Genomic DNA, 12738 nt, shown 5'->3' on the forward strand with positions numbered 1-12738 from the left:
TGGCCGTCATATCAACCCAAGGAACACCAGTCCTCCCAATACACACGAATTCTCGGCACATCCAAACATTCCTGTGTGGTGTATGGGGAGGGGAAAGCAGCATCAAGACTGTGCTCATTGTGGCGGGGAAAGCAGCATCAAGACTGTGCTCATTGTGGCTTATCTCTCTGTGAACAAAAGGGGTTGGATGTGATTTTTCCATCACCGACATCACCTGTCTGTGATTGTTCAGGATGCAGGTGGCCGCTAACCTCGATCAGCTGCCCAGACAATCTAGCGATCACCTGGGCAGCCCCCCCAGCACTCGCCCTCTCGCCGCCGCTGCTATCGGTCAATTTATCGTTACCGCGACGACATGTACGATAAACCGCAATATTGAGTGGGACAGGTAAGTATACACTACTGTTCAAAAGTTTGGGGTCACCCAAACAATTTTGTGTTTTCCATGAAAAGTCACACTTATTCACCACAATACGTTGTGAAATGAATAGAAAATAGAGACAAGACATTGACAAGGTTAGAAATAATGATTTGTATGTGAAATAACATTGTTCTTACATCACACTTTGCTTTCATCACAGAATCCTCCTTTTGCAGCAATCCCAGCATTGCACACCTTTGGCATTCTAGCTATATATCTGTTGGGGTAAGCTGGAGAAATTGCCCCCCACGCTTCTAGAAGCAGCTCCCACAAGTTGGATTGGTTGGATGGGCACTTCTGGCGTACCATACGGTCCAGCTGCTCCCACAACAGCTCAATGGGGTGGTGATCTGGTGACTGCGCTGGCCACTCCATTACCTATAGAATACCAGCTGCTGCTTCTGCTGTAAATAGTTCTTGCACAATTTGGAGGTGTTTAGGGTCATTGTCCTGTTGTAGGATGAAATTGGCTCCAATCAGGCGCTGTCCACTGCGTACGGCATGGCGGTGCAAAGTGATAGCCTTCCTTATTCAGAATCCCTTTTACCCTGTACAAATCTCCCACCTTACCAGCACCAAAGCAACCCCAGACCATCACATGACCTCCACCATGCTTAACAGATGGCGTCAGGCATTCTTCCAGCATCTTTTCATTTCTTCTGCGTCTCACAAACGTTCTTCTTTGTGATCCAAACACCTCAAACTTGGATTCATCCGTCCACAACACTTTTTTCCAGTCTTCCTCTGTCCAATGTCTGTGTTCTTTTGCCCATCTTAATCTTTTTCTTTTATTGGCCAGTCTCAGATATGGCTTTTTCTTTGCCACTCTGCCCTGAAGCCCAAAATCCCGCAGCCGCCTCTTCACTGTAGATGGTGACACTGGTGTTTTGCGGGTACTATGTAATGAAGATGCCAGTTGGGGACCTGTGAGGCGTCTGTTTCTCAAACTAGATACTCTAATGTGCTTATCTTCTTGCTTAGTTGTGCAACGCGGCCTCCCAGTTCTTTTTCTACTCTGGTTAGAGCTTGTTTGTGCTGTCCTCTGAAGGGAGTAGTACACACTGTTGTAGGAAATCTTCAATTTCTTAGCAATTTCTTGCATGGAATAGCCTTCATTTCTAAGAACAAGAATAGACTGTCGAGTTTCAGATGAAAGTTCTCTTTTTCTGGCCATTTTGAGCGTTTAATTGACCCCACAAATGTTATGCTTCAGAAACTCAATCTGCTCAAAGGAAGGTCAGTTTTGTAGCTTCTGTAACGATTTTAGATGTGTGAACATGATTGCACAAGGGTTTTCTAATCATCAATTAGCCTTCTGAGCCAATGAGCAAACACATTGTACCATCAGAACACTGGAGTGGTAGTTGCTGGAAATGGGCCTCTATACACCTATGTAGATATTGCACCAAAAACCAGACATTTGCAGCTAGAATAGTTATTTACCACATTAGCAATGTATAGAGTGTATTTCTTTAAAGTTAGGACTAGTTGAAAGTTATCTTCATTGAAAAGTACAGAGCTTTTCCTTAAAAAATAAGGACCCAAACTTTTGAACGGTAGTGTACATTACTGACATGCCCCTGTCATCCCCAATCAGCATAGCAAAGTATGAATTTTTCCCAGACACCTTTAACTTAGTCGGTCAGCCCCGCTGACATTGTTGGATTCTGTCCTCTAACAATCTAACCTGTCCGGTGACCTTGAGGCTCGGCTCACACTAGTGTAATGCATTTTTGCATTCATGTTACAGCCACCAATCTCAGCCTGTGTGCAGGTCTGATGACGCTTTCCCAGTCTCCTGAATGGCAAACCTGCCTAAACAACATTGATATAGTGGCCGAAGAGGGACGAAGCACTATATAATACTCTATAATACTCTATACTCTAATAATCTCTGCTCTTCCCTGTGCTTTGCTGGGATATCTCTGGGGATTTATTTGGCAGATCTGTTCTCAGGCCCCACCCTGTGTAATGTACTGGAGCGGGCCCCATCCTTCCGGATGGTGAGCATTGTCTCATTGCGGCTGGAATTTGGAGGAAGGACATGTGAAGCCTTCTACAAGTGCAGCCTACAGCAGTGATGTTGAAAAACTACAACTCCTAGCATCCCTGGACAGCCATTCATTAGACATGCTGTGAATCAGCTGTAGTATCAGTAATGGTGGGCAATATGAATACAGTAAATACTTCATGTTTCTATGTAGGTGGATTTAGACTGTAGGCTCTTAACTGCTCTATATGAAAGGCGTATTGTGACATTTAATTGCAGCGTGATAAGGGAAGATTCAGGAAGTAGCTTCTCTGGGGTGTTGACCGCCTCGGCCTCCATGCTGGTATTAACTGGATAAAAGGCCATCTGTGATAGTCAGCAGAGCGGCTCATTGTTGTGGGGGTGCTGCGGGGCATCACTAATGGACTGAACTCTCCTACAGCAGACGTCACCCTGTCCGATGCCAAAAAATCTGCCCGGCAGCATCGTTCTGCAGACTCCCAACCACGCCAGAGCTACCGCAGCCTGCTGCAGCCAGAATACTAACATGGGCAGTGCAGAGCACAGCGTTACAGCAAAGCAAGACCCTGTACATTCAATGCAGGATCATATGACCAGCCTGCACTTACATAAGCAAAGAAATTAGAGGGGTTGTCCATGAAGATTTATTGACATTTTACTATTCTTATTAATTCTCCCCCTCCATGTCACATAGGTATTGAGGTCATGGCCGCCCCTATCAGCCCTCCCCAGCCTCAGATAAGGCCGCATTCCTGGCTGCGTGCGGCTCATAAACACCACATTACTGCAGGATCCATCGCCCGGGGAATGGAACAAGGCCACCCGCCCCTCCCTGCTGCATCTCGCTGATAACGCCAGAACCTTCCAGACCTTCTGCAGTGACACCGCACTCTGCTACTGGGGAGGAATGGAGTGATACATGCTTAGATACGAGATCCCTCAAACATTCACAAATTGTGACTATGTTCGGTCAATTCCCTGAAAGTATCCCGTTACTGTGCAGGACACCACATCTGAGTCCAGCAGAGAAACACGATACATAAAAGTAAAGGGGCATGTAGGAAACACATTGAATTATATGGTGACATCCCTCCTGTATAAGTTGCCGATGCAAAGCCTGATGTAAGCTCCAAAACATGGTGTATAGATTATATACTCATGCGGGACTAGTGGACTTCATCTATGGCAAGTCTTTGACTATTTTACTTCATTGAGTATACAGCATTAAAGGGGAACTATCAGCAGGTATGATATGTCCCTATTTTGCAGGAGACGCCAAGGATGAGGGTATGTCTCTTACCTTCCTCCTCGGTGCGGTTCGAGGCAGTTAGTCGTTTGCTCTGCGGTCCAGTGAGACAGGAGCACTGCCTGCCCCCATAGTGTCAATTCGCCCATGGCTGGCCCGCCTCTTTTTCATGATATTCAATGGAGCGTCCAAGATTGAGGGTGGGGCAGTGCTCCTAGCGGTTTCACCGGACCAAGTGGCTAACTGCACTAGAATGGCTACGAGGATGAAGGTAATAAGAGACGTACCTTCATCCTTGGCATCTCCTGCGCAATAGGGGCTATCAGCAGGTTAGATTTGGGGAACCTGCTTATAGTTCCCCTTTAAATATGCAGGAACACTGGAAGGTCAAATAATGGGGATCAAAGGGTTAAGATGGCTAACCAACTTTATTATGTATTAGAGCTATGAGGGCCTATTTGGAGTTGGAGTATCACCACATATTGCAGACCACCACTATATCAAGAGATTAGTCTATGTGCTTTGAATGTCCACCATTTTATTAGTGTTGGGTCCTGTAAGGCCTTATGCACATGGTCAGTGTTTTTTGTGTTTTTGTCTGGTCTGTATATTCTATCCACTATCAACATTCGCAATACGCTAAAAAAATATGGATTGTGCATCTGAAGTGCCAAATGGTTACAGTCCGTAAGAGATAGCCGATCCCACTGACTTCTGTTGGTGATTCTTTTTTTCGCAGATCACCTCAATAGAAATCAATGGGCAATAACTCAAGTAAATAATTACGGATTAGCAGTTACGGAACGTGTGAATAAGTCCTTAATATTTATGGGGGTCCTAACGCTTGATAGCATTCTGCCTGTCCAAACTTTTGTTCTCAGAGAAGACAAGCCGCTGCCAGACTCCTTTCCTTTCATAACTATTGGCAGTAGAGAGGAGGATCTTCTCCTTCTGGAAGCTTTGTATTCTTTTTCGCTCCATGAATTATTGCATTACCTACATAAATTTCGATATGTCAGTCCCTTCCAACTACCTCCCCCCCCACCACACACACACACACACACTTGCCATTTAAACCACATGCTTGGCCAACAGTGGGGTAGTTGGAAGCGACAGCTAAAGAACTTTGTGGACATCCTAGCAAAGGATCCCCCCCAATGTTCAGTAAGTAATGGCATATCCCAGCACTCACCATCAAAGCCCCATAAATAACGTTAAGCGAACTTCAAGAAAATGTCTAGGTTCGGCAACTTTTCCCAACCTGAACGCTCACCATTTAACTCCCCACGCCTAAAGTAAGTGGATGCAGCCCAACAACTGCCTGGAAAACATGGATTAAACCTATGACTGTATCCAGGTTTTCCAGGACTCCGTAGGGCGGCATCTAACTTCTGCAGACGCAGGGAGTTAAATGCCAAGCATTGAGGTTGGGAGACGTTGCCGAACCTGGACACGTTTATGAAGTTTGTACAACACAGTTCTGACTGTGTGCGACTGTATTGCAGAATGGTTTCTATCGTTGAGGTTTCACCTATTTTTAGTATTATTTGCACATTTTGCTATATATAGAAATACATGCACATTATATACATATAATACAAGCCTTCTCATATACACCCAGTGCCCCACCCTTGGTAAGGGGCCAACAGTACAGTCTTGGTGGCTAATCCCGACAGCTGCCATGATGCAGATTTTACAACCTAATGAGCATTTCACCATCTCGGTGACTTCGCTCTGCTATGCGGCAACACAGGGCAAGGTATCCTGAGCACCTGATAAAAGACATTCCAGTGGCGGTATTTATAGATCAGCAATGCGGCACTATCTGCTAGCTGACGGTATGTGTCACAATGGTGCGAGTGAATCTCCCCATACCATCCTGCAGCCATCCCAGCATGCTGACAGCTGAAAGCAAGGCCAGGGCTCTCCTGCTTGCAAAACTACAACTCCTATCATGCTCTGATGCCCTTCGATGGTCAGGGAGTTGTAGTTTTGCAACAGCTAGATGGCTGCAGGTTGGGGGAACAGTCGTAAAAATTGTTGTATCCTCCTGTCCAGCTGTTTCTTTCTGTTTTTAGCAGGGGGAAGCCAGTATGGCTGCCATTACATCTCACACAGCTGTTGTCACCCAGGCTCTTGAATAGCCCGTTTTAACGAAAACCCACATTACACTGCTGTACTGGAGGCCATAATAGCCATCACCCAGCTTTCCCAGTCTCCTGAACAACAAACCACCCAAGCTATTCAGTGATATCTCCCAATGACACATAGTTCCGCAGGAAAGCTGGTCACCATTACAGCTCCCACAGGAAGCCATATCAGGATCCATTTATCTGTGTCAGGCTCCGGAGTAGTAAATTAGGCCAGAACTCTGTAAACCCGTGTGAACCGTAATGATGGCGGCCATATTGGTTGTTACCGGAATCAAAGCCAAGACTAGACACCGTGAACCAGTTGCCATAACAACCAAGAGGCTCACTTTTTCGCTGCTCACACAGTAAAACATATGCACCATTGTGCGTTCATTGTGGTAGAACATCAATGGCCGCCACAATCCTGTCATAGCTGAAATTGTGGCCTGATGGATCTGAGGAGAGAGCAATGGCCGTTGCCCAGAGCAACCAATTACTCTGCAGCTTTTAATACCCGTTCCATTGTATTACAATAGGGTCAGCTAGTCTCCTATATTCCCCCTCAGCCCTTCCCCCAGGCGTGAAATGGCTGATAACAGGGAACACCACATTACACGACTCCTATTAGGCACAAAGCAGATCAACATGTACGTATGGGAAAACATGACACTTCCATAGGCCGTGTGGAGAGCTTCAAAGAAAACCAGTTCAGCAGCCCCATCTTGGAGGCTGGGACGGAGCTAGTTGGACAGGATCACTTTAAGGTGGAGGCCTATGATTTTGATGCAGGCTGAGGCCACTCCTGCTTAATGACCCCTTAACATGGCCACTTTATTACACACACAAAGAGGAAGGGTAAGAGTTGTTCACCTGTCCCAGACACAGGCTGCCATTCTGTGCCACAACCTACATATTTAGCAAACAACATTTCCAAAATGGCTCTATATCATGGATGGGGGTCCTCCTGCTGTTGCAAAACTAAAGGCTGTCCAGTCATGATGGGAGTTGTAGTTTTGCAACAGCTGGAGGGCCGAAGGTTCCCCATCCCGGTTCTGAATGATACAGAGCAGAGTTGAGTTTGCCACTTGGCACAAACTATATTAGTATTCTAAACACTTGATTTGCAGGTTTTAAGCTGCCTATGTTTATTCAGCTGACGGCTTTTACTCCCGACACCCCCATGCAACCTGTTGCCCACCAGCATGCGTTTTTTAGCAGCAGCTTTTCTCCCTCTCAACATGCCAGATCCTCTTTTTCCATCTGCTCTCAGGGGAGGGGTAGGAGACCCTCATACATATCAGCTGTATACGGACTTTACATGGGACTGCAGATAACCACTGTTAAACACTTTCAGCTCGGCTACATCAGCAGACAGTAGTTTCTGGTGCAGAAGACAGGCTTCCAGCCTGCAGAGATCCAAATCCCGCCCAGAGGACTGCAGAACTTTCCGGCAATAAACAAGTCCAGAGCAATGCCAGATGCCGCACCTTCCACAGTGCCACCGGGCAGCAGCTCTGCTTCATCACATACATCAAGCTTGATATCCCTTGACCACCCTGCAACTAAAACTCCCATTATCATCTCCAGACATTGGTTTAAATTGTAAGCTCTTCTGTACCTTGCATGTTTGGTCATTACTATATCTTTACACCATAGATGATAATAGTATAACGCAAGAACTTACATGACAGATGCAATGGAAAAGTTGAGTAAAAACTAACACGATGTACACAGCTTTCTCAGAACTCTGAATGGCAAATGTGCCCAATATACATCCCTATCCCATATAGCAATGGTGCTGTGTAAAAGTCTGAGAAAGCCGGGCGACAACCAGTACAAGCTTAATGGAAGACCACCCAACTTTCCAATAAAAAGATAAAACTAAAACCCAGGATAGAGCTAGTGATGTAAAGCTGCACCCAGGAGGATCAGACCGCCACATAAAGCATCATGCACACACAGTATAGATACACGCCAAGACCACACAATATAAAAGGTAACCACCCAAAAAAAGGGGAAAAGAAGCACAATAAGTATTTATAGAAACGCAGATATGGAGAGCAGGAACAAATCACTGCAAGCACGGCACACGCTGATACCTGGACTCTGATCTTACGGAGGGAAAACATGGCCGAACACAGACAATTCTATCCCTTTAAAAACAGGACAGGTCATTGTAGCCACAAATCACAGTCAGCAATTACTATGTCAGTCATCGGCATGCAGGGCACCATCAGCCCTGGTCCGGTTATAAGCTGGCACAGTGCCCGCCATCCGGAGTCATTAGCCGTCTATGCCTACGGGCATACGGCGCTCCCTCAGGAAATCAATAGAATTAACTTTGCTGCATTACAAGGTTATATCTGGATTTACCTTAGTTGCACAGCGGCCGTGACTGCGGCAGTCATGCAGTAAAGATTTTAAAGGGAAGCAGTCATCACTTTCACGCTGCCCGAAATACAAGTCATCAGGGCGGAACCCAGTGGCAGGGCAGACTCCAGTCTTAAAAAAGGGGTACTCGGCGAAAATCTTTCTTTCAAATCAACTGGTTTCAGAAAGATATATAGATTTGTAATTTACTTGAATTTAAAAATCTCCAGTCTTCCAGTACTTATCAGCTGCTGCATGTCCTGCAGGAAGAGGTGTATTCTTTCCAGTCTGACACAGTCTGCTGCCACCTCTGTCCATGTCAGGAACTGTCCAGAGCAGGAAAGTTTTTCTATGGGGATTTGCAACTGCTCCGGACAGTTCCTGACATGGACAGAGGTGCAGCAGACAGCGCTGTGTCAGACTGGAAAGACTACACCACTTCCTGCAGGATATACATCAGCTGATAAGTACTGGAAGACTGGAGATTTTTAAATAAAAGTAAATAACAAATCTATATAACTTTCTGAAACCAGTTGATTTGAAAGAAAAAAAAAACAAAAAACAACGAAATGCTGGACTACCCCTTTAAATGATAGAGGTCTCCCTATACACAAACCTTTATTAAGTCTGTAAGGCTGGGGAGAAGCCACTGTGGACCACCATGATGACTTCAGGAAACATGAACTTGAAGACATAGCACCTAAAATGACTATTCTAAGCATCATAGCAATAGGTAACTGACAAGTACTCCTGGTGACCCTCTATGGTAAGTTCGATATATAAAAATTAGGGTGAGAAAATGCCATATTGTCACCACAAGTCCTGACCGTAAGTCTAAGGACCTTAACTGAGAGCATCTTTGGGACCTCAACCTCTTTTTCCCAGCAATGAGATCCATGGTCAGGCCTGGACTTGTGTCCGTAATACAGACAGAAATGAGTATATTACACTACACTGAAACTGGTCTAATGTGACAAACAATATGGACGACAATATAGCTCCCATCACTGTGATTTATCGCCAACTAACATGGCCGCCAGTACAGCGCTATCATTAAGCTTTCCTGGGAAACTGGGGTAGCTGGATTAACTGAGATGACTGCAACAAGGGGGCTAGAACCCTCAAATATGTGGGGCCACTGCCCTATGGAGCCAAGTAGTGGCCATATTGGCGACTATGTAGGACTGAACCAGTTCTGTTACTTAAATCAGGGATAGGGAACCTTCGGCCCCCCAGCTGTTGCAAAACTACATTTCCCATAATGCCTGGACAGCTAAAGCATGATAGGAATTGTAGTTTTGCAACAGCTGGAGGGCCAAAGGTTCCCCATCCCATGACTTAAAAGTTTCCACTATGAGCATAGCTGATGCTAGTAGCCGGTCATTAAAACGTGTGAGTGCTGCGTAAGACAAGACACTGGAGTAAACCGAAACACTTGCCAAGACGTAGCAGACGAGGGTCAAACAGGGAGTGTAGCTGGCCGAGCACAGATCTCCGCACACGTCTGGAATCCTCAGTATGCGGGGCATGTGTGCATGGCGAGAACTGAACTCCCCACACATGGGTTATATAACACCACCATCACAGTCCGCAGGGTCCCCACAGTGCATGACTAGCAATCCCCTATACTGGTGATAATGCACAGAGCACATCCGAATAATGCAAGCCCCAGTCATGGCTGCCAACGCAGTGGTGATCCTGGCTGCCAGCACATCGGCGGACAATATCTGAGATACACACATGAGGAACACAACTCCCAGCTGGACTGTAGGTTTTGGTAGCAAAACTACAACTCCCAGTATGTTGTGTCAGTGCATGCTGGGTGTTATGGTTTGTAATGAGATTATTAGGAATGCACCATAGCACGGCCAAGCCTGTCAAAGCACAATGACCTTGTACAGTATAACCCCCATGGGGGCAGAGTACGCAGCCAAGGGAGGATGATGGGGGGAGCTGCTGGGTGGGTGCAAGAGTTCAATCCCAGAAGGTCTTTATCCTCGGAAATGACACGGCTCATGTTTTCCTGAATGACATTCCTGCAGCTAACGCCCTACTACACCCATAGCCATAGAGCCGGGCCTGTCTGCAGAGCGAACAACAATGTAATAGAAGCAGGCGGGAGCCGAGGGGTTAAGTGCTCTCCGGCTCCGAGCAGCCTTGGTAACAGGATTAAAAATGTATGCACTGGTGGGGAGGATATGGGATGGAAATAGGATTGTTTACATGGGAAAGCGAGATATTTAAAGGGCACCAGGCGCTGGATTGCCCATTCTTCTCCCCTATCTGCCATTGTTTGATAATCTGTCATTGTGTCGGATGAGCCTTGTCTATACTGCGGGTGTATGGGGACAAACAAACCCACCCAGATATACACATGCACTATGTGCCCTTCCGAAAGAGGGTCCTCATAGCAAAAGTCTCATGGAGATCAATGGCTGTCAATTGTATACAATGGTGGCGGCTGACATGGCTGCGGGGGGTCCATGGGGCTTGTTCATGTGGGTGTAAACTGTGGCTGGCGGGGGGTGGGGGTCCACAGGGCTTGTTCACATGGGTGAAAACAACGTGAATTATGATGCTTACCAATTTCTACATCAAAACCTATGCCGGGAAAAGTGACTTTTCAGTACGGTTCTGCACGTCCGTGGCGTAACGGATATGCAAGTCCACAACATTATTTTATTAACTTTGTATGAGCGGTATTAAAGGTTTAAACCCCCACAATCTATATAATGAAAGGATAAACACGCCACATATCTACGGCCTACATTTCATCCATTCTCTATAGGGCTGGGGTTGGCCATGTTCGGAGGCCCCATAGACAATGTACGGAGTGCTGGTGGTGCACGCCACTTATTTCTGGGGATGTTTCACCTCCGCTGGACCATCACCGGTCAGCCTGGTACCCCCTTTTGTGTAGATAGGGGATAATGTGCAGAGAGGGGAATACCCCTCTAAGGCAATTGGATTCTGATGCAGAAATGGTTGCGGTTTCCACACCACAATCCACGGCTCGCACCCATGTGAACAATACAGGGAAGAAGGGATATAACACTGTATCAGTAACACAAACACAGATCCATGGATACAATATAACCGTCAGAACTGGATACACAAAAAAACATCATCTATATACCCGACCTAAGCAACTATAGTGCAACGCGGTCACCGTCACCGCTTCTATGACAAACAGCGACTGCAATGGCCCGAGCAGACGCCTCCCATTCATTTCCAGCAGTCAATGGCTCCCTCTACTAGCAGCTGCCGCATAGTCAGAGCCCCCTGATGAGATGCATCATACTGAGACATGCATGGACTGCCTGCATATCGATTATTGGTTATATATTGCTATATAATCGCCAGATGTCACCATAGTGGTGGAATTATTCATACATATATGGCCAGCACAGCACATAAGGGGTTAAGTGCATGCAATACAATAGAAGGGAGGCACAGCTGTGCTCATGGCTGCAATGGTATATAGTGTGTATCTGCAGCCTGGCTGGGGCAGGATGGGAGGGGGCGGAATGGGGCAGAGGGGTGCGGCCTCACCAGCTCTGAGGACGTTTTGCACTCCAGCTTCCTCACTCCTATTCTCCGGATCTTCGTCTGAACGCTTCCGAGCAGGCTGACCCCTTTTATAGTCGGGGCCCGAAGCGCTGACGTCACCCTGCGATACCTCTCTCCGGAAAAACACGAAGCTAAAGCCCGAGGACTACGGCCACACCCACCTGCCCCGAACGTGACTGCGGCCCCCTGCACGGAAATACACGATGCGTTCCGGAAATCTCCGAAGTGCTTGAAGAATGAAATGGCTTGTTTAGAGAGGGGCAGGGGGAAAAATGGCGGCGGAAAGGAATTGATGGGCAATGCAATAGAGTCTGTTATCAGGATATTGCATGAAGAACAACTGCATGTTTTTAATCACCAGCTTCTGAGAGACATAGTAGGGGAGATTGTCCTGTGATATTAGTAATTTAGGATATAATCATTTTACCCAACCTTTTTGCTCTCTGGTGCAGAACTACAACTCCCAGCATGCCCTGCATGCGTAAAGTTGTAGTTTTGCAACAGCTGGAGACCCACAGGCTTGAGAAAGCTGTCATGGCATGCTGGGAGTTGTGGTTTTACAACACATAAATACCTACAACAGGGATGGGGAACAACAGGGATGGGGAACTACAATTCCCATCATGCCTAGACAGCCAAAGCTTCGCTTTGGCTGTCCAGGCATGATGGGAATTGTAGTTTTGCAACAGCTGGAGGGCCAAAAGGTCCCTATCCCTGACCTACAAGATGGAGAAAGCTATCAGAGCATGCTGGGATATGTAGTTTCATAGGCTGGACAGCATTGTTCGGAGGCCACATTCCCCACCCTGTGGTTCTCCACCAAATCTACAACCAGCTACCAGGGCATGATGGGGGTTGTAGTTTTGCAATAGAGAGCCTCAGACTGGATCTCCCAGCATGCTCTGATGGCGAAAAAGTCACAGGTTGGAGAAGACCTACAATACAGCTTTTACACACACAGATTAATCTGACAGATTTTTGAAGCCAA

At 46.6% G+C, this 12738-nt stretch overlaps 1 protein-coding gene across 5 annotated transcripts in view; it reads right to left on the bottom strand.

The window, feature by feature from the left end:
* Positions 1-11814, bottom strand: part of SPTAN1 (spectrin alpha, non-erythrocytic 1) — a 40915-nt gene extending 29101 nt beyond the window's left edge. For all 5 annotated transcript variants that reach the window (XM_069986106.1, XM_069986105.1, XM_069986104.1 and 2 more), the window contains exon 1: positions 11733-11814. The gene's annotated coding sequence lies outside the window, so the exon portion shown is untranslated. The remainder of the gene's footprint in view (positions 1-11732) is intronic.
* Positions 11815-12738: the final 924 nt, after the last annotated feature.

This window comes from Dendropsophus ebraccatus, chromosome 10, assembly GCF_027789765.1.
Source record: "Dendropsophus ebraccatus isolate aDenEbr1 chromosome 10, aDenEbr1.pat, whole genome shotgun sequence".
In the NCBI taxonomy this organism is placed as follows: Eukaryota; Metazoa; Chordata; class Amphibia; order Anura; family Hylidae; genus Dendropsophus; species Dendropsophus ebraccatus.